The 22,875-nt window shown below is 43.5% G+C and overlaps 20 non-coding genes across 20 annotated transcripts; all 20 read right to left on the reverse strand.

Annotated features, from left to right (window-relative positions):
* Positions 1-293: 293 nt before the first annotated feature.
* On the reverse strand, positions 294-412 carry LOC136722730 (5S ribosomal RNA). Its single transcript, XR_010806416.1, has one exon. It is a non-coding gene; the product is annotated as a 5S ribosomal RNA (ribosomal RNA).
* A 1,056-nt stretch (positions 413-1,468) lies between these two features.
* Positions 1,469-1,587, reverse strand: LOC136722770 (5S ribosomal RNA). Its single transcript, XR_010806452.1, has one exon. It is a non-coding gene; the product is annotated as a 5S ribosomal RNA (ribosomal RNA).
* A 1,066-nt stretch (positions 1,588-2,653) lies between these two features.
* LOC136722794 (5S ribosomal RNA) lies at positions 2,654-2,772 on the reverse strand. Its single transcript, XR_010806474.1, has one exon. It is a non-coding gene; the product is annotated as a 5S ribosomal RNA (ribosomal RNA).
* Positions 2,773-3,838: 1,066 nt separating this feature from the next.
* On the reverse strand, positions 3,839-3,957 carry LOC136722858 (5S ribosomal RNA). The gene has a single exon (XR_010806522.1). It is a non-coding gene; the product is annotated as a 5S ribosomal RNA (ribosomal RNA).
* A 1,066-nt stretch (positions 3,958-5,023) lies between these two features.
* On the reverse strand, positions 5,024-5,142 carry LOC136722804 (5S ribosomal RNA). The gene has a single exon (XR_010806482.1). It is a non-coding gene; the product is annotated as a 5S ribosomal RNA (ribosomal RNA).
* Positions 5,143-6,197: 1,055 nt separating this feature from the next.
* Positions 6,198-6,316, reverse strand: LOC136722748 (5S ribosomal RNA). Its single transcript, XR_010806432.1, has one exon. It is a non-coding gene; the product is annotated as a 5S ribosomal RNA (ribosomal RNA).
* Positions 6,317-7,370: 1,054 nt separating this feature from the next.
* Positions 7,371-7,489, reverse strand: LOC136722786 (5S ribosomal RNA). Its single transcript, XR_010806467.1, has one exon. It is a non-coding gene; the product is annotated as a 5S ribosomal RNA (ribosomal RNA).
* Positions 7,490-8,544: 1,055 nt separating this feature from the next.
* On the reverse strand, positions 8,545-8,663 carry LOC136722751 (5S ribosomal RNA). Its single transcript, XR_010806435.1, has one exon. It is a non-coding gene; the product is annotated as a 5S ribosomal RNA (ribosomal RNA).
* A 1,066-nt stretch (positions 8,664-9,729) lies between these two features.
* Positions 9,730-9,848, reverse strand: LOC136722740 (5S ribosomal RNA). The gene has a single exon (XR_010806425.1). It is a non-coding gene; the product is annotated as a 5S ribosomal RNA (ribosomal RNA).
* Positions 9,849-10,903: 1,055 nt separating this feature from the next.
* On the reverse strand, positions 10,904-11,022 carry LOC136722717 (5S ribosomal RNA). Its single transcript, XR_010806404.1, has one exon. It is a non-coding gene; the product is annotated as a 5S ribosomal RNA (ribosomal RNA).
* Positions 11,023-12,078: 1,056 nt separating this feature from the next.
* LOC136722859 (5S ribosomal RNA) lies at positions 12,079-12,197 on the reverse strand. Its single transcript, XR_010806523.1, has one exon. It is a non-coding gene; the product is annotated as a 5S ribosomal RNA (ribosomal RNA).
* A 1,056-nt stretch (positions 12,198-13,253) lies between these two features.
* Positions 13,254-13,372, reverse strand: LOC136722743 (5S ribosomal RNA). The gene has a single exon (XR_010806428.1). It is a non-coding gene; the product is annotated as a 5S ribosomal RNA (ribosomal RNA).
* A 1,066-nt stretch (positions 13,373-14,438) lies between these two features.
* Positions 14,439-14,557, reverse strand: LOC136722785 (5S ribosomal RNA). The gene has a single exon (XR_010806466.1). It is a non-coding gene; the product is annotated as a 5S ribosomal RNA (ribosomal RNA).
* A 1,066-nt stretch (positions 14,558-15,623) lies between these two features.
* LOC136722860 (5S ribosomal RNA) lies at positions 15,624-15,742 on the reverse strand. The gene has a single exon (XR_010806524.1). It is a non-coding gene; the product is annotated as a 5S ribosomal RNA (ribosomal RNA).
* Positions 15,743-16,808: 1,066 nt separating this feature from the next.
* LOC136722805 (5S ribosomal RNA) lies at positions 16,809-16,927 on the reverse strand. Its single transcript, XR_010806483.1, has one exon. It is a non-coding gene; the product is annotated as a 5S ribosomal RNA (ribosomal RNA).
* A 1,055-nt stretch (positions 16,928-17,982) lies between these two features.
* Positions 17,983-18,101, reverse strand: LOC136722861 (5S ribosomal RNA). The gene has a single exon (XR_010806525.1). It is a non-coding gene; the product is annotated as a 5S ribosomal RNA (ribosomal RNA).
* A 1,055-nt stretch (positions 18,102-19,156) lies between these two features.
* On the reverse strand, positions 19,157-19,275 carry LOC136722731 (5S ribosomal RNA). The gene has a single exon (XR_010806417.1). It is a non-coding gene; the product is annotated as a 5S ribosomal RNA (ribosomal RNA).
* A 1,066-nt stretch (positions 19,276-20,341) lies between these two features.
* Positions 20,342-20,460, reverse strand: LOC136722762 (5S ribosomal RNA). The gene has a single exon (XR_010806445.1). It is a non-coding gene; the product is annotated as a 5S ribosomal RNA (ribosomal RNA).
* A 1,066-nt stretch (positions 20,461-21,526) lies between these two features.
* Positions 21,527-21,645, reverse strand: LOC136722803 (5S ribosomal RNA). Its single transcript, XR_010806481.1, has one exon. It is a non-coding gene; the product is annotated as a 5S ribosomal RNA (ribosomal RNA).
* Positions 21,646-22,710: 1,065 nt separating this feature from the next.
* On the reverse strand, positions 22,711-22,829 carry LOC136722781 (5S ribosomal RNA). The gene has a single exon (XR_010806462.1). It is a non-coding gene; the product is annotated as a 5S ribosomal RNA (ribosomal RNA).
* Between the last annotated feature and the right edge of the window lie 46 nt (positions 22,830-22,875).

The raw sequence follows: 22,875 nt of genomic DNA on the forward strand, positions 1-22,875 counted from the left end.
TGAATGAGGCTCCTTGTGAGCACTGATCTTTGTCCGGTGGAGTTCCTTTTTGTGTTGCTGTAATTGTGTCATTTCTCGATGAGAAAGATTAGGCAACATTTAGTCACTTCTAGCCATGATGCTCAATTTATTTACGAATGTACCCTAGTTACTAGGGACCGTTTACGTTGGAGAACAAGATCTATTGTATGCCTGTGTATTTGGGGAAGTCAAATCTGAAATAATGATGAAATTGCGTGTATCCAAAGTTAAAACTCGTGATTTGTCGCGCTCTGGTGTGTAAAAGATGCAAAAGCTTACAGCACCTGGTATTCCCAGGCGGTCTCCCATCCAAGTACTGACCAGGCCCGAGCCTGCTTAGCTTCCGAGATCGGACGAGATCAGGCGTATTCAGGCTAGTATGGCCGTAAGCCAGGGAGGCTGTCCCTGACGCTCTACTTAAAGGGATGGCAATATCCGTTTCTGCCGTTCATACTTACAGTTGAACTGTCTCTCTACTCTAAAGCCCGGGACACACCAGCGCGCCGCAGACAGTCCCTGCTAATATGCCACGTTGTGGCAACGTTGTGCGTTAGCTGGGGTGCCACACCAGACCGGAACTATATTTTACAAAACGAACACATTTGTCTTGATAAAACAGCTGTAATTGAGTGCCTGACACGCCAGTCAAGCGCAATCTTGAGAAGGTGTGCATTTCAGTAAGGATTTCAATTGACATGCAGTATGAAACTGAAAGGAGGTTGCATCACTATGATGCATAACATTGCATGTTTTGTATTTTCAAGTGTGTGCATTCATCCTGTTGTCATTTTGTTTTGAAAGCAGAAGAATCATTCAACAGGTTGCTGAGACAAATGTAAACCAGTAAAACATATGAAGAGAAACAAACCTTGAATATAAGTTCAGTTGTTTAAACATTTGACAAACTATGGTGAGGGGGTAAGAAAACACACAAATCCAGCAGCTCCTGTATTTCAATACACCAGAACCCAATATTATTGGCGAGTCGGGTAGTCCATCATCACAGTTCGAGGGCAGGCATCATTTCAGTAATTTCATCCCGTTGCATTCACATCCGTGCCTTGAATGAGATTCAATGTGATCTTTGCTCTCAAGTATGTTCCCAAGTTTTACACTTTCGTGCTTTGCATGAATGGGAATGGAACCGTGTGTGTTGAATGAGGCTCCTTGTGAGCACTGAACTTTGTCCGGTGGAGTTCCTTTTTGTGTTGCTGTAATTGTGTCATTTCTCGATGAGAAAGATTAGGCAACATTTAGTCACTTCTAGCCATGATGCTCAATTTATTTACAAATGTACAATAGTTACTAGGGACCGATTACGTTGGAGAACAAGATCTATTGAATGCCTGTGTATTTGGGGAAGTCAAATCTGAAATAATGATGAAATTGCGTGTATCCAAAGTTAAAACTTGTGATTTGTCGCCCTTTGGTGTGTAAAAGATGCAAAAGCTTACAGCACCTGGTATTCCCAGGCGGTCTCCCATCCAAGTACTGACAAGGCCCGAGCCTGCTTAGCTTCCGAGATCGGACGAGATCGGGCGTATTCAGGCTAGTATGGCCGTAAGCCAGGGAGGCTGTCCCTGACGCTCTACTTAAAGGGAAGGCAATATCCGTTTCTGCCGTTCATACTTACAGTTGAACTGTCTCTCTACTCTAAAGCCCGGGACACACCAGCGCGCCGCAGACAGTCCCTGCTAACACGAAACGTTGTGGCAACATTGTGGCAACGTTGTGCGTTAGCTGGGGTGCCACACCAGACCGGAACTATATATTACAAAACGAACACATTGTCTTGATAAAACAGCTGTAATTGAGTGCCTGACACGCCAGTCAAGCGCAATCTTGAGAAGGTGTGCATTTCAGTAAGGATTTCAATTGACATGCAGTATGAAACTGAAAGGAGGTTGCATCACTATGATGCATAACATTGCATGTATTGTATTTTCAAGTGTGTGCATTCATCCTGTTTACATTTTGTTTTGAAAGCAGAAGAATCATTCAACAGGTTGCTGAGACAAATGTAAACCAGTAAAACATATGAAGAGAAACAAACCTTGAATATAAGTTCAGTTGTTTAAACATTTGACAAACTATGGTGAGGGGGTAAGAAAACACACAAATCCAGCAGCTCCTGTATTTCAATACACCAGAAGCCAATATTATTGGCGAGTCGGGTAGTCCATCATCACAGTTCGAGGGCAGGCATCATTTCAGTAATTTCATCCCGTTGCATTCACATCCGTGCCTTGAATGAGATTCAATGTGATCTTTGCTCTCAAGTATGTTCCCAAGTTTTACACTTTCGTGCTTTGCATGAATGGGAATGGAACCGTGTGTGTTGAATGAGGCTCCTTGTGAGCACTGAACTTTGTCCGGTGGAGTTCCTTTTTGTGTTGCTGTAATTGTGTCATTTCTCGATGAGAAAGATTAGGCAACATTTAGTCACTTCTAGCCATGATGCTCAATTTATTTACAAATGTACACTAGTTACTAGGGACCGTTTACGTTGGAGAACAAGATCTATTGTATGCCTGTGTATTTGGGGAAGTCAAATCTGAAATAATGATGAAATTGCGTGTATCCAAAGTTAAAACTTGTGATTTGTCGCCCTTTGGTGTGTAAAAGATGCAAAAGCTTACAGCACCTGGTATTCCCAGGCGGTCTCCCATCCAAGTACTGACCAGGCCCGAGCCTGCTTAGTTTCCGAGATCGGACGAGATTGGGCGTATTCAGGCTAGTATGGCCGTAAGCCAGGGAGGCTGTCCCTGACGCTCTACTTAAAGGGAAGGCAATATCCGTTTCTGCCGTTCATACTTACAGTTGAACTGTCTCTCTACTCTAAAGCCCGGGACACACCAGCGCGCCGCAGACAGTCCCTGCTAACACGCCACGTTGTGGCAACATTGTGGCAACGTTGTGCGTTAGCTGGGGTGCCACACCAGACCGGAACTATATATTACAAAACGAACACATTGTCTTGATAAAACAGCTGTAATTGAGTGCCTGACACGCCAGTCAAGCGCAATCTTGAGAAGGTGTGCATTTCAGTAAGGATTTCAATTGACATGCAGTATGAAACTGAAAGGAGGTTGCATCACTATGATGCATAACATTGCATGTATTGTATTTTCAAGTGTTTGCATTCATCCTGTTGTCATTTTGTTTTGAAAGCAGAAGAATCATTCAACAGGTTGCTGAGACAAATGTAAACCAGTAAAACATATGAAGAGAAACAAACCTTGAATATAAGTTCAGTTGTTTAAACATTTGACAAACTATGGTGAGGGGGTAAGAAAACACACAAATCCAGCAGCTCCTGTATTTCAATACACCAGAACCCAATATTATTGGCGAGTCGGGTAGTCCATCATCACAGTTCGAGGGCAGGCATCATTTCAGTAATTTCATCCCGTTGCATTCACATCCGTGCCTTGAATGAGATTGAATGTGATCTTTGCTCTCAAGTATGTTCCCAAGTTTTACACTTTCGTGCTTTGCATGAATGGGAATGGAACCGTGTGTGTTGAATGAGGCTCCTTGTGAGCACTGAACTTTGTCCGGTGGAGTTCCTTTTTGTGTTGCTGTAATTGTGTCATTTCTCGATGAGAAAGATTAGGCAACATTTAGTCACTTCTAGCCATGATGCTCAATTTATTTACGAATGTACCCTAGTTACTAGGGACCGTTTACGTTGGAGAACAAGATCTAATGTATGCCTGTGTATTTGGGGAAGTCAAATCTGAAATAATGATGAAATTGCGTGTATCCAAAGTTAAAACTCGTGATTTGTCGCCCTCTGGTGTGTAAAAGATGCAAAAGCTTACAGCACCTGGTATTCCCAGGCGGTCTCCCATCCAAGTACTGACCAGGCCCGAGCCTGCTTAGCTTCCGAGATCGGACGAGATCGGGCGTATTCAGGCTAGTATGGCCGTAAGCCAGGGAGGCTGTCCCTGACGCTCTACTTAAAGGGAAGGCAATATCCGTTTCTGCCGTTCATACTTACAGTTGAACTGTCTCTCTACTCTAAAGCCCGGGACACACCAGCGCGCCGCAGACAGTCCCTGCTAACACGCCACGTTGTGGCAACATTGTGGCAACGTTGTGCGTTAGCTGGGGTGCCACACCAGACCGGAACTATATATTACAAAACGAACACATTGTCTTGATAAAACAGCTGTAATTGAGTGCCTGACACGCCAGTCAAGCGCAATCTTGACAAGGTGTGCATTTCAGTAAGGATTTCAATTGACATGCAGTATGAAACTGAAAGGAGGTTGCATCACTATGATGCATAACATTGCATGTATTGTATTTTCAAGTGTGTGCATTCATCCTGTTGTCATTTTGTTTTGAAAGCAGAAGAATCATTCAACAGGTTGCTGAGACAAATGTAAACCAGTAAAACATATGAAGAGAAACAAACCTTGAATATAAGTTCAGTTGTTTAAACATTTGACAAACTATGGTGAGGGGGTAAGAAAACATACAAATCCAGCAGCTCCTGTATTTCAATACACCAGAACCCAACATGATTGGCGAGTCGGGTAGTCCATCATCACAGTTCGAGGGCAGGCATCATTTCAGTAATTTCATCCCGTTGCATTCACATCCGTGCCTTGAATGAGATTGAATGTGATCTTTGCTCTCAAGTATGTTCCCAAGTTTTACACTTTCTTGCTTTGCATGAATGGGAATGGAACCGTGTGTGTTGAATGAGGCTCCTTGTGAGCACTGAACTTTGTCCGGTGGAGTTCCTTTTTGTGTTGCTGTAATTGTGTCATTTCTCGATGAGAAAGATTAGGCAACATTTAGTCACTTCTAGCCATGATGCTCAATTTAGTTACGAATGTACCCTAGTTACTAGGGACCGTTTACGTTGGAGAACAAGATCTATTGTATGCCTGTGTATTTGGGGAAGTCAAATCTGAAATAATGATGAAATTGTGTGTATCCAAAGTTAAAACTCGTGATTTGTCGCCCTCTGGTGTGTAAAAGGTGCAAAAGCTTACAGCACCTGGTATTCCCAGGCGGTCTCCCATCCAAGTGCTGACCAGGCCCGAGCCTGCTTGGCTTCCGAGATCGGACGAGATCGGGCGTATTCAGGCTAGAATGGCCATAAGCCAGGGAGGGTGTTCCTGACGCTCTACTTAAAGGGAAGGCAATATCCGTTTCTGCCGTTCATACTTACAGTTGAACTGTCTCTCTACTCTAAAGCCCGGGACACACCAGCGCGCCGCAGACTGTCCCTGCTAACACGCCACGTTGTGGCAACGTTGTGCGTTAGCTGGGGTGCCACACCAGACCGGAACTATATTTTACAAAACGAACACATTGTCTTGATAAAACAGCTGTAATTGAGTGCCTGACACGCCAGTCAAGCGCAATCTTGAGAAGGTGTGCATTTCAGTAAGGATTTCAATTGACATGCAGTATGAAACTGAAAGGAGGTTGCATCACTATGATGCATAACATTGCATGTAGTGTATTTTCAAGTGTGTGCATTCATCCTGTTGTCATTTTGTTTTGAAAGCAGATGAATCATTCAACAGGTTGCTGAGACAAATGTAAACCAGTAAAACATATGAAGAGAAACAAACCTTGAATATAAGTTCAGTTGTTTAAACATTTGACAAACTATGGTGAGGCGGTAAGAAAACACACAAATCCAGCAGCTCCTGTATTTCAATACACCAGAACCCAATATTATTGGCGAGTCGGGTAGTCCATCATCACAGTTCGAGGGCAGGCATCATTTCAGTAATTTCATCCCGTTGCATTCACATCCGTGCCTTGAATGAGATTGAATGTGATCTTTGCTCTCAAGTACGTTCCCAAGTTTTACACTTTCGTGCTTTGCATGAATGGGAATGGAACCGTGTGTGTTGAATGAGGCTCCTTGTGAGCACTGAACTTTGTCCGGTGGAGTTCCTTTTTGTGTTGCTGTAATTGTGTCATTTCTTGATGAGAAAGATTAGGCAACATTTAGTCACTTCTAGCCATGATGCTCAATTTATTTACGAATGTACCCTAGTTACTAGGGACCGTTTACGTTGGAGAACAAGATCTATTGTATGCCTGTGTATTTGGGGAAGTAAAATCTGAAATAATGATGAAATTGTGTGTATCCAAAGTTAAAACTCGTGATTTGTCGCCCTCTGGTGTGTAAAAGGTGCAAAAGCTTACAGCACCTGGTATTCCCAGGCGGTCTCCCATCCAAGTACTAACCAGGCCCGAGCCTGCTTGGCTTCCGAGATCGGACGAGATCGGGCGTATTCAGGCTAGTATGGCCGTAATCCAGGGAGGCTGTCCCTGACGCTCTATTTAAAGGGAAGGCAATATCCGTTTCTGCCATTCATACTTACAGTTGAACTGTCTCTCTACTCTAAAGCCCGGGACACACCAGCGCGCCACAGACAGTCCCTGCTAACACGCCACGTTGTGGCAACGTTGTGCGTTAGCTGGGGTGCCACACCAGACCGGAACTATATTTTACAAAACGAACACATTGTCTTGATAAAACAGCTGTAATTGAGTGCCTGACACGCCAGTCAAGCGCAATCTTGAGAAGGTGTGCATTTCAGTAAGGATTTCAATTGACATGCAGTATGAAACTGAAAGGAGGTTGCATCACTATGATGCATAACATTGCATGTATTGTATTTTCAAGTGTGTGCATTCATCCTGTTGTCATTTTGTTTTGAAAGCAGAAGAATCATTCAACAGGTTGCTGAGACAAATGTAAACCAGTAAAACATATGAAGAGAAACAAACCTTCAATATAAGTTCAGTTGTTTAAACATTTGACAAACTATGGTGAGGGGGTAAGAAATGACACAAATCCAGCAGCTCCTGTATTTCAATACACCAGAAGCCAATATTATTGGCGAGTCGGGTAGTCCATCATCACAGTTCAAGGGCAGGCATCATTTCAGTAATTTCATCCCGTTGCATTCACATCCGTGCCTTGAATGAGATTGAATGTGATCTTTGCTCTCAAGTATGTTCCCAAGTTTTACACTTTCGTGCTTTGCATGAATGGGAATGGAACCGTGTGTGTTGAATGAGGCTCCTTGTGAGCACTGAACTTTGTCCGGTGGAGTTCTTTTTGTGTTGCTGTAATTGTGTCATTTCTCGATGAGAAAGATTAGGCAACATTTAGTCACTTCTAGCCATGATGCTCAATTTATTTACGAATGTACCCTAGTTACTAGGGACCGTTTACGTTGGAGAACAAGATCTATTGTATGCCTGTGTATTTGGGGAAGTAAAATCTGAAATAATGATGAAATTGTGTGTATCCAAAGTTAAAACTCGTGATTTGTCGCCCTCTGGTGTGTAAAAGGTGAAGAAGCTTACAGCACCTGGTATTCCCAGGCGGTCTCCCATCCAAGTACTGACCAGACCCGAGCCTGCTTGGCTTCCGAGATCGGACGAGATCGGGCGTATTCAGGCTAATATGGCCGTAAGCCAGGGAGGCTGTCCCTGACGCTCTAGTTAAAGGGAAGGCAATATCCGTTTCTGCCGTTCATACTTACAGTTGAACTGTCTCTCTACTCTAAAGCCCGGGACACACCAGCGCGCCGCAGACAGTCCCTGCTAACACGCCACGTTGTGGCAACGTTGTGCGTTAGCTGGGGTGCCACACCAGACCGGAACTATATTTTACAAAACGAACACATTGTCTTGATAAAACAGCTGTAATTGAGTGCCTGACACGCCAGTCAAGCGCAATCTTGAGAAGGTGTGCATTTCAGTAAGGATTTCAATTGACATGCAGTATGAAACTGAAAGGAGGTTGCATCACTATGATGCATAACATTGCATGTATTGTATTTTCAAGTGTGTGCATTCATCCTGTTGTCATTTTGTTTTGAAAGCAGAAGAATCATTCAACAGGTTGCTGAGACAAATGTAAACCAGTAAAACATATGAAGAGAAACAAACCTTGAATATAAGTTCAGTTGTTTAAACATTTGACAAACTATGGTGAGGGGGTAAGAAAACACACAAATCCAGCAGCTCCTGTATTTCAATACACCAGAACCCAATATTATTGGCGAATCAGGTAGTCCATCATCACAGTTCGAGGGCAGGCATCATTTCAGTAATTTCATCCCGTTGCATTCACATCCGTGCCTTGAATGAGATTGAATGTGATCTTTGCTCTCAAGTATGTTCCCAAGTTTTACACTTTCGTGCTTTGCATGAATGGGAATGGAACCGTGTGTGTTGAATGAGGCTCCTTGTGAGCACTGAACTTTGTCCGGTGGAGTTCCTTTTTGTGTTGCTGTAATTGTGTCATTTCTCGATGAGAAAGATTAGGCAACATTTAGTCACTTCTAGCCATGATGCTCAATTTATTTATGAATGTACCCTAGTTACTAGGGACCGTTTACGTTGGAGAACAAGATCTATTGTATGCCTGTGTATTTGGGGAAGTCAAATCTGAAATAATGATGAAATTGCGTGTATCCAAAGTTAAAACTCGTGATTTGTCGCCCTCTGGTGTGTAAAAGATGCAAAAGCTTACAGCACCTGGTATTCCCAGGCGGTCTCCCATTCAAGTACTGACCAGGCCCGAGCCTGCTTAGCTTCCGAGATCGGACGAGATCGAGCGTATTCAGGCTAGTATGGCCGTAAGCCAGGAAGGCTGTCCCTGACGCTCTACTTAAAGGGAAGGCAATATCCGTTTCTGCCGTTCATACTTACAGTTGAACTGTCTCTCTACTCTAAAGCCCGGGACACACCAGCGCGCCGCAGACAGTCCCTGCTAACACGCCACGTTGTGGCAACATTGTGGCAACGTTGTGCGTTAGCTGGGGTGCCACACCAGACCGGAAGTATATATTACAAAACGAACACATTGTTTTGATAAAACAGCTGTAATTGAGTGCCTGACACGCCAGTCAAGCGCAATCTTGAGAAGGTGTGCATTTCAGTAAGGATTTCAATTGACATGCAGTATGAAACTGAAAGGAGGTTGCATCACTATGATGCATAACATTGCATGTATTGTATTTTCAAGTGTGTGCATTCATCCTGTTGTCATTTTGTTTTGAAAGCAGAAGAATCATTCAACAGGTTGCTGAGACAAATGTAAACCAGTAAAACATATGAAGAAAAATAAACCTTGAATATAAGTTCAGTTGTTTAAACATTTGACAAACTATGGTGAGGGGGTAAGAAAACACACAAATCCAGCAGCTCCTGTATTTCAATACACCAGAACCCAATATTATTGGCGAGTCGGGTAGTCCATCATCACAGTTCGAGGGCAGGCATCATTTCAGTAATTTCATCCCGTTGCATTCACATCCGTGCCTTGAATGAGATTGAATGTGATCTTTGCTCTCAAGTATGTTCCCAAGTTTTACACTTTCGTGCTTTGCATGAATGGGAATGGAACCGTGTGTGTTGAATGAGGCTCCTTGTGAGCACTGAACTTTGTCCGGTGGAGTTCCTTTTTGTGTTGCTGTAATTGTGTCATTTCTCGATGAGAAAGATTAGGCAACATTTAGACACTTCTAGCCATGATGCTCAATTTATTTATGAATGTACCCTAGTTACTAGGGACCTTTTACGTTGGAGAACAAGATCTATTGTATGCCTGTGTATTTGGGGAAGTAAAACCTGAAATAATGATGAAATTGTGTGTATCCAAAGTTAAAACTCGTGATTTGTCGCCCTCTGGTGTGTAAAATATGCAAAAGCTTACAGCACCTGGTATTCCCAGGCGGTCTCCCATCCAAGTACTGACCAGGCCCGAGCCAGCTTAGCTTCCGAGATCGGACGAGATCGGGCGTATTCAGGCTAGTATGGCCGTAAGCCAGGGAGGCTGTCCCTGACGCTCTACTTAAAGGGAAGGCAATATCCGTTTCTGCCGCTCATGCTTGCAGTTGAACTGTCTCTCTACTCTAAAGTCCGGGACACACCAGCGCGCCGCAGACAGTCCCTGCTAACACGAAACGTTGTGGCAACGTTGTGCGTTAGCTGGGGTGCCACACCAGACCGGAACTATATTTTACAAAACGAACACATTGTCTTGATAATACAGCTGTAATTGAGTGCCTGACACGCCAGTCAAGCGCAATCTTGAGAAGGTGTGCATTTCAGTAAGGATTTCAATTGACATGCAGTATGAAACTGAAAGGAGGTTGCATCACTATGATGCATAACATTGCATGTATTGTATTTTCAAGTGTGTGCATTCATCCTGTTGTCATTTTGTTTTGAAAGCAGAAGAATCATTCAACTAGTTGCTGAGACAAATGTAAACCAGTAAAACATATGAAGAGAAACAAACCTTGAATATAAGTTCAGTTGTTTAAACATTTGACAAACTATGGTGAGGGGGTAAGAAAACACACAAATCCAGCAGCTCCTGTATTTCAATACACCAGAACCCAATATTATTGGCGAGTCGGGTAGTCCATCATCACAGTTCGAGGGCAGGCATCATTTCAGTAATTTCACCCCGTTGCATTCACATCCGTGCCTTGAATGAGATTGAATGTGATCTTTGCTCTCAAGTATGTTCCCAAGTTTTACACTTTCGTGCTTTGCATGAATGGGAATGGAACCGTGTGTGTTGAATGAGGCTCCTTGTGAGCACTGATCTTTGTCCGGTGGAGTTCCTTTTTGTGTTGCTGTAATTGTGTCATTTCTCGATGAGAAAGATTAGGCAACATTTAGTCACTTCTAGCCATGATGCTCAATTTATTTACGAATGTACCCTAGTTACTAGGGACCGTTTACGTTGGAGAACAAGATCTATTGTATGCCTGTGTATTTGGGGAAGTCAAATCTGAAATAATGATGAAATTGCGTGTATCCAAAGTTAAAACTCGTGATTTGTCGCGCTCTGGTGTGTAAAAGATGCAAAAGCTTACAGCACCTGGTATTCCCAGGCGGTCTCCCATTCAAGTACTGACCAGGCCCGAGCCTGCTTAGCTTCCGAGATCGGACGAGATCGGGCGTATTCAGGCTAGTATGGCCGTAAGCCAGGGAGGCTGTCCCTGACGCTCTACTTAAAGGGATGGCAATATCCGTTTCTGCCGTTCATACTTACAGTTGAACTGTCTCTCTACTCTAAAGCCCGGGACACACCAGCGCGCCGCAGACAGTCCCTGCTAATATGCCACGTTGTGGCAACGTTGTGCGTTAGCTGGGGTGCCACACCAGACCGGAACTATATTTTACAAAACGAACACATTTGTCTTGATAAAACAGCTGTAATTGAGTGCCTGACACGCCAGTCAAGCGCAATCTTGAGAAGGTGTGCATTTCAGTAAGGATTTCAATTGACATGCAGTATGAAACTGAAAGGAGGTTGCATCACTATGATGCATAACATTGCATGTATTATATTTTCAAGTGTGTGCATTCATCCTGTTGTCATTTTGTTTTGAAAGCAGAAGAATCATTCAACAGGTTGCTGAGACAAATGTAAACCAGTAAAACATATGAAGAGAAACAAACCTTGAATATAAGTTCAGTTGTTTAAACATTTGACAAACTATGGTGAGGGGGTAAGAAAACACACAAATCCAGCAGCTCCTGTATTTCAATACACCAGAACCCAATATTATTGGCGAGTCGGGTAGTCCATCTTCACAGTTCGAGGGCAGGCATCATTTCAGTAATTTCACCCCGTTGCATTCACATCCGTGCCTTGAATGAGATTGAATGTGATCTTTGCTCTCAAGTATGTTCCCAAGTTTTACACTTTCGTGCTTTGCATGAATGGGAATGGAACCGTGTGTGTTGAATGAGGCTCCTTGTGAGCACTGATCTTTGTCCGGTGGAGTTCCTTTTTGTGTTGCTGTAATTGTGTCATTTCTCGATGAGAAAGATTAGGCAACATTTAGTCACTTCTAGCCATGATGCTCAATTTATTTACGAATGTACCCTAGTTACTAGGGACCGTTTACGTTGGAGAACAAGATCTATTGTATGCCTGTGTATTTGGGGAAGTCAAATCTGAAATAATGATGAAATTGCGTGTATCCAAAGTTAAAACTCGTGATTTGTCGCGCTCTGGTGTGTAAAAGATGCAAAAGCTTACAGCACCTGGTATTCCCAGGCGGTCTCCCATCCAAGTACTGACCAGGCCCGAGCCTGCTTAGCTTCCGAGATCGGACGAGATCGGGCGTATTCAGGCTAGTATGGCCGTAAGCCAGGGAGGCTGTCCCTGACGCTCTACTTAAAGGGATGGCAATATCCGTTTCTGCCGTTCATACTTACAGTTGAACTGTCTCTCTACTCTAAAGCCCGGGACACACCAGCGCGCCGCAGACAGTCCCTGCTAATATGCCACGTTGTGGCAACGTTGTGCGTTAGCTGGGGTGCCACACCAGACCGGAACTATATTTTACAAAACGAACACATTTGTCTTGATAAAACAGCTGTAATTGAGTGCCTGACACGCCAGTCAAGCGCAATCTTGAGAAGGTGTGCATTTCAGTAAGGATTTCAATTGACATGCAGTATGAAACTGAAAGGAGGTTGCATCACTATGATGCATAACATTGCATGTTTTGTATTTTCAAGTGTGTGCATTCATCCTGTTGTCATTTTGTTTTGAAAGCAGAAGAATCATTCAACAGGTTGCTGAGACAAATGTAAACCAGTAAAACATATGAAGAGAAACAAACCTTGAATATAAGTTCAGTTGTTTAAACATTTGACAAACTATGGTGAGGGGGTAAGAAAACACACAAATCCAGCAGCTCCTGTATTTCAATACACCAGAACCCAATATTATTGGCGAGTCGGGTAGTCCATCATCACAGTTCGAGGGCAGGCATCATTTCAGTAATTTCATCCCGTTGCATTCACATCCGTGCCTTGAATGAGATTGAATGTGATCTTTGCTCTCAAGTATGTTCCCAAGTTTTACACTTTCGTGCTTTGCATGAATGGGAATGGAACCGTGTGTGTTGAATGAGGCTCCTTGTGAGCACTGAACTTTGTCCGGTGGAGTTCCTTTTTGTGTTGCTGTAATTGTGTCATTTCTCGATGAGAAAGATTAGGCAACATTTAGTCACTTCTAGCCATGATGCTCAATTTATTTACGAATGTACCCTAGTTACTAGGGACCGTTTACGTTGGAGAACAAGATCTATTGTATGCCTGTGTATTTGGGGAAGTCAAATCTGAAATAATGATGAAATTGCGTGTATCCAAAGTTAAAACTCGTGATTTGTCGCCCTCTGGTGTGTAAAAGATGCAAAAGCTTACAGCACCTGGTATTCCCAGGCAGTCTCCCATCCAAGTACTGACCAGGCCCGAGCCTGCTTAGCTTCCGAGATCGGACGAGATCGGGCGTATTCAGGCTAGTATGGCCGTAAGCCAGGGAGGCTGTCCCTGACGCTCTACTTAAAGGGAAGGCAATATCCGTTTCTGCCGTTCATACTTACAGTTGAACTGTCTCTCTACTCTAAAGCCCGGGACACACCAGCGCGCCGCAGACAGTCCCTGCAAACACGAAACGTTGTGGCAACATTGTGGCAACGTTGTGCGTTAGCTGGGGTGCCACACCAGACCGGAACTATATATTACAAAACGAACACATTGTCTTGATAAAACAGCTGTAATTGAGTGCCTGACACGCCAGTCAAGCGCAATCTTGAGAAGGTGTGCATTTCAGTAAGGATTTCAATTGACATGCAGTATGAAACTGAAAGGAGGTTGCATCACTATGATGCATAACATTGCATGTATTGTATTTTCAAGTGTGTGCATTCATCCTGTTGTCATTTTGTTTTGAAAGCAGAAGAATCATTCAACAGGTTGCTGAGACAAATGTAAACCAGTAAAACATATGAAGAGAAACAAACCTTGAATATAAGTTCAGTTGTTTAAACATTTGACAAACTATGGTGAGGGGGTAAGAAAACACACAAATCCAGCAGCTCCTGTATTTCAATACACCAGAAGCCAATATTATTGGCGAGTCGGGTAGTCCATCATCACAGTTCGAGGGCAGGCATCATTTCAGTAATTTCATCCCGTTGCATTCACATCCGTGCCTTGAATGAGATTCAATGTGATCTTTGCTCTCAAGTATGTTCCCAAGTTTTACACTTTCGTGCTTTGCATGAATGGGAATGGAACCGTGTGTGTTGAATGAGGCTCCTTGTGAGCACTGAACTTTGTCCGGTGGAGTTCCTTTTTGTGTTGCTGTAATTGTGTCATTTCTCGATGAGAAAGATTAGGCAACATTTAGTCACTTCTAGCCATGATGCTCAATTTATTTACAAATGTACACTAGTTACTAGGGACCGTTTACGTTGGAGAACAAGATCTATTGTATGCCTGTGTATTTGGGGAAGTCAAATCTGAAATAATGATGAAATTGCGTGTATCCAAAGTTAAAACTTGTGATTTGTCGCCCTTTGGTGTGTAAAAGATGCAAAAGCTTACAGCACCTGGTATTCCCAGGCGGTCTCCCATCCAAATACTGACCAGGCCCGAGCCTGCTTAGCTTCCGAGATCGGACGAGATTGGGCGTATTCAGGCTAGTATGGCCGTAAGCCAGGGAGGCTGTCCCTGACGCTCTACTTAAAGGGAAGGCAATATCCGTTTCTGCCGTTCATACTTACAGTTGAACTGTCTCTCTACTCTAAAGCCCGGGACACACCAGCGCGCCGCAGACAGTCCCTGCTAACACGCCACGTTGTGGCAACATTGTGGCAACGTTGTGCGTTAGCTGGGGTGCCACACCAGACCGGAACTATATATTACAAAACGAACACATTGTCTTGATAAAACAGCTGTAATTGAGTGCCTGACACGCCAGTCAAGCGCAATCTTGAGAAGGTGTGCATTTCAGTAAGGATTTCAATTGACATGCAGTATGAAACTGAAAGGAGGTTGCATCACTATGATGCATAACATTGCATGTATTGTATTTTCAAGTGTTTGCATTCATCCTGTTGTCATTTTGTTTTGAAAGCAGAAGAATCATTCAACAGGTTGCTGAGACAAATGTAAACCAGTAAAACATATGAAGAGAAACAAACCTTGAATATAAGTTCAGTTGTTTAAACATTTGACAAACTATGGTGAGGGGGTAAGAAAACACACAAATCCAGCAGCTCCTGTATTTCAATACACCAGAACCCAATATTATTGGCGAGTCGGGTAGTCCATCATCACAGTTCGAGGGCAGGCATCATTTCAGTAATTTCATCCCGTTGCATTCACATCCGTGCCTTGAATGAGATTGAATGTGATCTTTGCTCTCAAGTATGTTCCCAAGTTTTACACTTTCGTGCTTTGCATGAATGGGAATGGAACCGTGTGTGTTGAATGAGGCTCCTTGTGAGCACTGAACTTTGTCCGGTGGAGTTCCTTTTTGTGTTGCTGTAATTGTGTCATTTCTCGATGAGAAAGATTAGGCAACATTTAGTCACTTCTAGCCATGATGCTCAATTTATTTACGAATGTACCCTAGTTACTAGGGACCGTTTACGTTGGAGAACAAGATCTATTGTATGCCTGTGTATTTGGGGAAGTCAAATCTGAAATAATGATGAAATTGCGTGTATCCAAAGTTAAAACTCGTGATTTGTCGCCCTCTGGTGTGTAAAAGATGCAAAAGCTTACAGCACCTGGTATTCCCAGGCGGTCTCCCATCCAAGTACTGACCAGGCCCGAGCCTGCTTAGCTTCCGAGATCGGACGAGATCGGGCGTATTCAGGCTAGTATGGCCGTAAGCCAGGGAGGCTCTCCCTGACGCTCTACTTAAAGGGAAGGCAATATCCGTTTCTGCCGTTCATACTTACAGTTGAACTGTCTCTCTACTCTAAAGCCCGGGACACACCAGCGCGCCGCAGACAGTCCCTGCTAACACGCCACGTTGTGGCAACATTGTGGCAACGTTGTGCGTTAGCTGGGGTGCCACACCAGACCGGAACTATATATTACAAAACGAACACATTGTCTTGATAAAACAGCTGTAATTGAGTGCCTGACACGCGAGTCAAGCGCAATCTTGACAAGGTGTGCATTTCAGTAAGGATTTCAATTGACATGCAGTATGAAACTGAAAGGAGGTTGCATCACTATGATGCATAACATTGCATGTATTGTATTTTCAAGTGTGTGCATTCATCCTGTTGTCATTTTGTTTTGAAAGCAGAAGAATCATTCAACAGGTTGCTGAGACAAATGTAAACCAGTAAAACATATGAAGAGAAACAAACCTTGAATATAAGTTCAGTTGTTTAAACATTTGACAAACTATGGTGAGGGGGTAAGAAAACATACAAATCCAGCAGCTCCTGTATTTCAATACACCAGAACCCAACATGAATGGCGAGTCGGGTAGTCCATCATCACAGTTCGAGGGCAGGCATCATTTCAGTAATTTCATCCCGTTGCATTCACATCCGTGCCTTGAATGAGATTGAATGTGATCTTTGCTCTCAAGTATGTTCCCAAGTTTTACACTTTCTTGCTTTGCATGAATGGGAATGGAACCGTGTGTGTTGAATGAGGCTCCTTGTGAGCACTGAACTTTGTCCGGTGGAGTTCCTTTTTGTGTTGCTGTAATTGTGTCATTTCTTGATGAGAAAGATTAGGCAACATTTAGTCACTTCTAGCCATGATGCTCAATTTAGTTACGAATGTACCCTAGTTACTAGGGACCGTTTACGTTGGAGAACAAGATCTATTGTATGCCTGTGTATTTGGGGAAGTCAAATCTGAAATAATGATGAAATTGTGTGTATCCAAAGTTAAAACTCGTGATTTGTCGCCCTCTGGTGTGTAAAAGGTGCAAAAGCTTACAGCACCTGGTATTCCCAGGCGGTCTCCCATCCAAGTGCTGACCAGGCCCGAGCCTGCTTGGCTTCCGAGATCGGACGAGATCGGGCGTATTCAGGCTAGAATGGCCATAAGCCAGGGAGGCTGTTCCTGACGCTCTACTTAAAGGGAAGGCAATATCCGTTTCTGCCGTTCATACTTACAGTTGAACTGTCTCTCTACTCTAAAGCCCGGGACACACCAGCGCGCCGCAGACTGTCCCTGCTAACACGCCACGTTGTGGCAACGTTGTGCGTTAGCTGGGGTGCCACACCAGACCGGAACTATATTTTACAGAACGAACACATTGTCTTGATAAAACAGCTGTAATTGAGTGCCTGTCACGCCAGTCAAGCGCAATCTTGAGAAGGTGTGCATTTCAGTAAGGATTTCAATTGACATGCAGTATGAAACTGAAAGGAGGTTGCATCACTATGATGCATAACATTGCATGTAGTGTATTTTCAAGTGTGTGCATTCATCCTGTTGTCATTTTGTTTTGAAAGCAGATGAATCATTCAACAGGTTGCTGAGACAAATGTAAACCAGTAAAACATATGAAGAGAAACAAACCTTGAATATAAGTTCAGTTGTTTAAACATTTGACAAACTATGGTGAGGGGGTAAGAAAACACACAAATCCAGCAGCTCCTGTATTTCAATACACCAGAACCCAATATTATTGGCGAGTCGGGTAGTCCATCATCACAGTTCGAGGGCAGGCATCATTTCAGTAATTTCATCCCGTTGCATTCACATCCGTGCCTTGAATGAGATTGAATGTGATCTTTGCTCTCAAGTACGTTCCCAAGTTTTACACTTTCGTGCTTTGCATGAATGGGAATGGAACCGTGTGTGTTGAATGAGGCTCCTTGTGAGCACTGAACTTTGTCCGGTGGAGTTCCTTTTTGTGTTGCTGTAATTGTGTCATTTCTCGATGAGAAAGATTAGGCAACATTTAGTCACTTCTAGCCATGATGCTCAATTTATTTACGAATGTACCCTAGTTACTAGGGACCGTTTACATTGGAGAACAAGATCTATTGTATGCCTGTGTATTTGGGGAAGTCAAATCTGAAATAATGATGAAATTGCGTGTATCCAAAGTTAAAACTCGTGATTTGTCGCCCTCTGGTGTGTAAAAGATGCAAAAGCTTACAGCACCTGGTATTCCCAGGCGGTCTCCCATCCAAGTACTGACCAGGCCCGAGCCTGCTTAGCTTCCGAGATCGGACGAGATCGGGCGTATTCAGGCTAGTATGGCCGTAAGCCAGGGAGGCTGTCCCTGACGCTCTACTTAAAGGGAAGGCAATATCCGTTTCTGCCGTTCATACTTACAGTTGAACTGTCTCTCTACTCTAAAGTCCGGGACACACCAGCGCGCCGCAGACAGTCCCTGCTAACACGAAACGTTGTGGCAACGTTGTGCGTTAGCTGGGGTGCCACACCAGACCGGAACTATATTTTACAAAACGAACACATTGTCTTGATAATACAGCTGTAATTGAGTGCCTGACACGCCAGTCAAGTGCAATCTTGAGAAGGTGTGCATTTCAGTAAGGATTTCAATTGACATGCAGTATGAAACTGAAAGGAGGTTGCATCACTATGATGCATAACATTGCATGTATTGTATTTTCAAGTGTGTGCATTCATCCTGTTGTCATTTTGTTTTGAAAGCAGAAGAATCATTCAACAGGTTGCTGAGACAAATGTAAACCAGTAAAACATATGAAGAGAAACAAACCTTGAATATAAGTTCAGTTGTTTAAACATTTGACAAACTATGGTGAGGGGGTAAGAAAACACACAAATCCAGCAGCTCCTGTATTTCAATACACCAGAACCCAATATTATTGGCGAGTCGGGTAGTCCATCATCACAGTTCGAGGGCAGGCATCATTTCAGTAATTTCATCTTGTTGCATTCACATCCGTGCCTTGAATGAGATTGAATGTGATCTTTGCTCTCAAGTATGTTCCCAAGTTTTACACTTTCGTGCTTTGCATGAATGGGAATGGAACCGTGTGTGTTGAATGAGGCTCCTTGTGAGCACTGAACTTTGTCCGGTGGAGTTCCTTTTTGTGTTGCTGTGATTGTGTCATTTCTCGATGAGAAAGATTAGGCAACATTTAGTCACTTCTAGCCATGATGCTCAATTTATTTATGAATGTACCCTAGTTACTAGGGACCGTTTACATTGGAGAACAAGATCTATTGTATGCCTGTGTATTTGGGGAAGTCAAATCTGAAATAATGATGAAATTGCGTGTATCCAAAGTTAAAACTCGTGATATGTCGCCCTCTGGTGTGTAAAAGATGCAAAAGCTTACAGCACCTGGTATTCCCAGGCGGTCTCCCATCCAAGTACTGACCAGGCCCGAGCCTGCTTAGCTTCCGAGATCGGACGAGATCAGGCGTATTCAGGCTAGTATGGCCGTAAGCCAGGAATGCTGTCCCTGACGCTCTACTTAAAGGGAAGGCAATATCCGTTTCTGCCGTTCATACTTACAGTTGAACTGTCTCTCTACTCTAAAGCCCGGGACACACCAGCGCGCCGCAGACAGTCCCTGCTAACACGCCACGTTGTGGCAACATTGTGGCAACGTTGTGCGTTAGCTGGGGTGCCACACCAGACCGGAACTATATATTACAAAACGAACACATTGTCTTGGTAAAACAGCTGTAATTGAGTGCCTGACACGCCAGTCAAGCGCAATCTTGAGAAGGTGTGCATTTCAGTAAGGATTTCAATTGACATGCAGTATGAAACTGAAAGGAGGTTGCATCACTATGATGCATAACATTGCATGTATTGTATTTACAAGTGTGTGCATTCATCCTGTTGTCATTTTGTTTTGAAAGCAGAAGAATCATTCAACAGGTTGCTGAGACAAATGTAAACCAGTAAAACATATGAAGAGAAACAAACCTTGAATATAAGTTCAGTTGTTTAAACATTTGACAAACTATGGTGAGGGGGTAAGAAAACACACAAATCCAGCAGCTCCTGTATTTCAATACACCAGAACCCAATATTATTGGCGAGTCGGGTAGTCCATCATCACAGTTCGAGGGCAGGCATCATTTCAGTAATTTCATCCCGTTGCATTCACATCCGTGCCTTGAATGAGATTGAATGTGATCTTTGCTCTCAAGTATGTTCCCAAGTTTTACACTTTCGTGCTTTGCATGAATGGGAATGGAACCGTGTGTGTTGAATTAGGCTCCTTGTGAGCACTGAACTTCGTCCGGTGGAGTTCCTTTTTGTGTTGCTGTAATTGTGTCATTTCTCGATGAGAAAGATTAGGCAACATTTAGTCACTTCTAGCCATGATGCTCAATTTATTTACGAATGTACCCTAGTTACTAGGGACCGTTTACATTGGAGAACAAGATCTATTGTATGCCTGTGTATTTGGGGAAGTCAAATCTGAAATAATGATGAAATTGCGTGTATCCAAAGTTAAAACTCGTGATTTGTCGCCCTCTGGTGTGTAAAAGATGCAAAAGCTTACAGCACCTGGTATTCCCAGGCGGTCTCCCATCCAAGTACTGACCAGGCCCGAGCCTGCTTAGCTTCCGAGATCGGACGAGATTGGGCGTATTCAGGCTAGTATGGCCGTAAGCCAGGGAGGCTGTCCCTGACGCTCTACTTAAAGGGAAGGCAATATCCGTTTCTGCCGCTCATACTTACAGTTGAACTGTCTCTCTACTCTAAAGCCCGGGACACACCTGCGCGCCGCAGACAGTCCCTGCTAACACGCCACGTTGTGGCAGCGTTGTGGCAACGTTGTGCGTTAGCTGGGGTGCCACACCAGACCGGAACTATATATTACAAAACGAACACATTGTCTTGATAAAACAGCTGTAATTGAGTGCCTGACACGCCAGTCAAGCGCAATCTTGAGAAGGTGTGCATTTCAGTAAGGATTTCAATTGACATGCAGTATGAAACTGAAAGGAGGTTGCATCACTATGATGCATAACATTGCATGTATTGTATTTTCAAGTGTGTGCATTCATCCTGTTGTCATTTTGTTTTGAAAGCAGAAGAATCATTCAACAGGTTGCTGAGACAAATGTAAACCAGTAAAACATATGAAGAGAAACAAACCTTGAATATAAGTTCAGTTGTTTAAACATTTGACAAACTATGGTGAGGGGGTAAGAAAACACACAAATCCAGCAGCTCCTGTATTTCAATACACCAGAACCCAATATTATTGGCGAGTCGGGTAGTCCATCATCACAGTTCGAGGGCAGGCATCATTTCAGTAATTTCATCCCGTTGCATTCACATCCGTGCCTTGAATGAGATTGAATGTGATCTTTGCTCTCAAGTATGTTCCCAAGTTTTACACTTTCGTGCTTTGCATGAATGGGAATGGAACCGTGTGTGTTGAATGAGGCTCCTTGTGAGCACTGAACTTTGTCCGGTGGAGTTCCTTTTTGTGTTGCTGTAATTGTGTCATTTCTCGATGAGAAAGATTAGGCAACATTTAGTCACTTCTAGCCATGATGCTCAATTTATTTACGAATGTACCCTAGTTACTAGGGACCGTTTACGTTGGAGAACAAGATCTATTGTATGCCTGTGTATTTGGGGAAGTCAAATCTGAAATAATGATGAAATTGCGTGTATCCAAAGTTAAAACTCGTGATTTGTCGCCCTCTGGTGTGTAAAAGATGCAAAAGCTTACAGCACCTGGTATTCCCAGGCAGTCTCCCATCCAAGTACTGACCAGGAACGAGCCTGCTTAGCTTCCGAGATCGGACGAGATCGGGCGTATTCAGGCTAGTATGGCCGTAAGCCAGGAAGGCTGTCCCTGACGCTCTACTTAATGGGAAGGCAATATCCGTTTCTGCCGTTCATACTTACAGTTGAACTGTCTCTCTACTCTAAAGCCCGGGACACACCAGCACGCCGCAGACAGTCCCTGCTAACACGCCACGTTGTGGCAACATTGTGGCAACGTTGTGCGTTAGCTGGGGTGCCACACCAGACCGGAACTATATATTACAAAACGAACACATTCTCTTGATAAAACAGCTGTAATTGAGTGCCTGACACGCCAGTCAAGCGCAATCTTGAGAAGGTGTGCATTTCAGTAAGGATTTCAATTGACATGCAGTATGAAACTGAAAGGAGGTTGCATCACTATGATGCATAACATTGCATGTATTGTATTTTCAAGTGTGTGCATTCATCCTGTTGTCATTTTGCTTTGAAAGCAGAAGAATCATTCAACAGGTTGCTGAGACAAATGTAAACCAGTAAAACATATGAAGAGAAACAAACCTTGAATATAAGTTCAGTTGTTTAAACATTTGACAAACTATGGTGAGGGGTAAGAAAACACACAAATCCAGCAGCTCCTGTATTTCAATACACCAGAACCCAATATTATTGGCGAGTCGGGTAGTCCATCATCACAGTTCGAGGGCAGGCATCATTTCAGTAATTTCATCCCGTTGCATTCACATCCGTGCCTTGAATGAGATTGAATGTGATCTTTGCTCTCAAGTATGTTCCCAAGTTTTACACTTTCGTGCTTTGCATGAATGGGAATGGAACCGTGTGTGTTGAATGAGGCTCCTTGTGAGCACTGAACTTTGTCCGGTGGAGTTCCTTTTTGTGTTGCTGTAATTGTGTCATTTCTCGATGAGAAAGATTAGGCAACATTTAGTCACTTCTAGCCATGATGCTCAATTTATTTACGAATGTACCCTAGTTACTAGGGACCGTTTACGTTGGAGAACAAGATCTATTTTATGCCTGTGTATTTGGGGAAGTCAAATCTGAAATAATGATGAAATTGCGTGTATCCAAAGTTAAAACTCGTGATTTGTCGCCCTCTGGTGTGTAAAAGATGCAAAAGCTTACAGCACCTGGTATTCCCAGGCGGTCTCCCATCCAAGTACTGACCAGGCCCGAGCCTGCTTAGCTTCCGAGATCGGACGATATCGGGCGTATTCAGGCTAGTATGGCCGTAAGCCAGGGAGGCTGTCCGTGACGCTCTACTTAAAGGGAAGGCAATATCC

Source organism: Amia ocellicauda, unplaced genomic scaffold (genome assembly GCF_036373705.1).
Source record: "Amia ocellicauda isolate fAmiCal2 unplaced genomic scaffold, fAmiCal2.hap1 HAP1_SCAFFOLD_146, whole genome shotgun sequence".
Taxonomy (NCBI): Eukaryota; Metazoa; Chordata; class Actinopteri; order Amiiformes; family Amiidae; genus Amia; species Amia ocellicauda.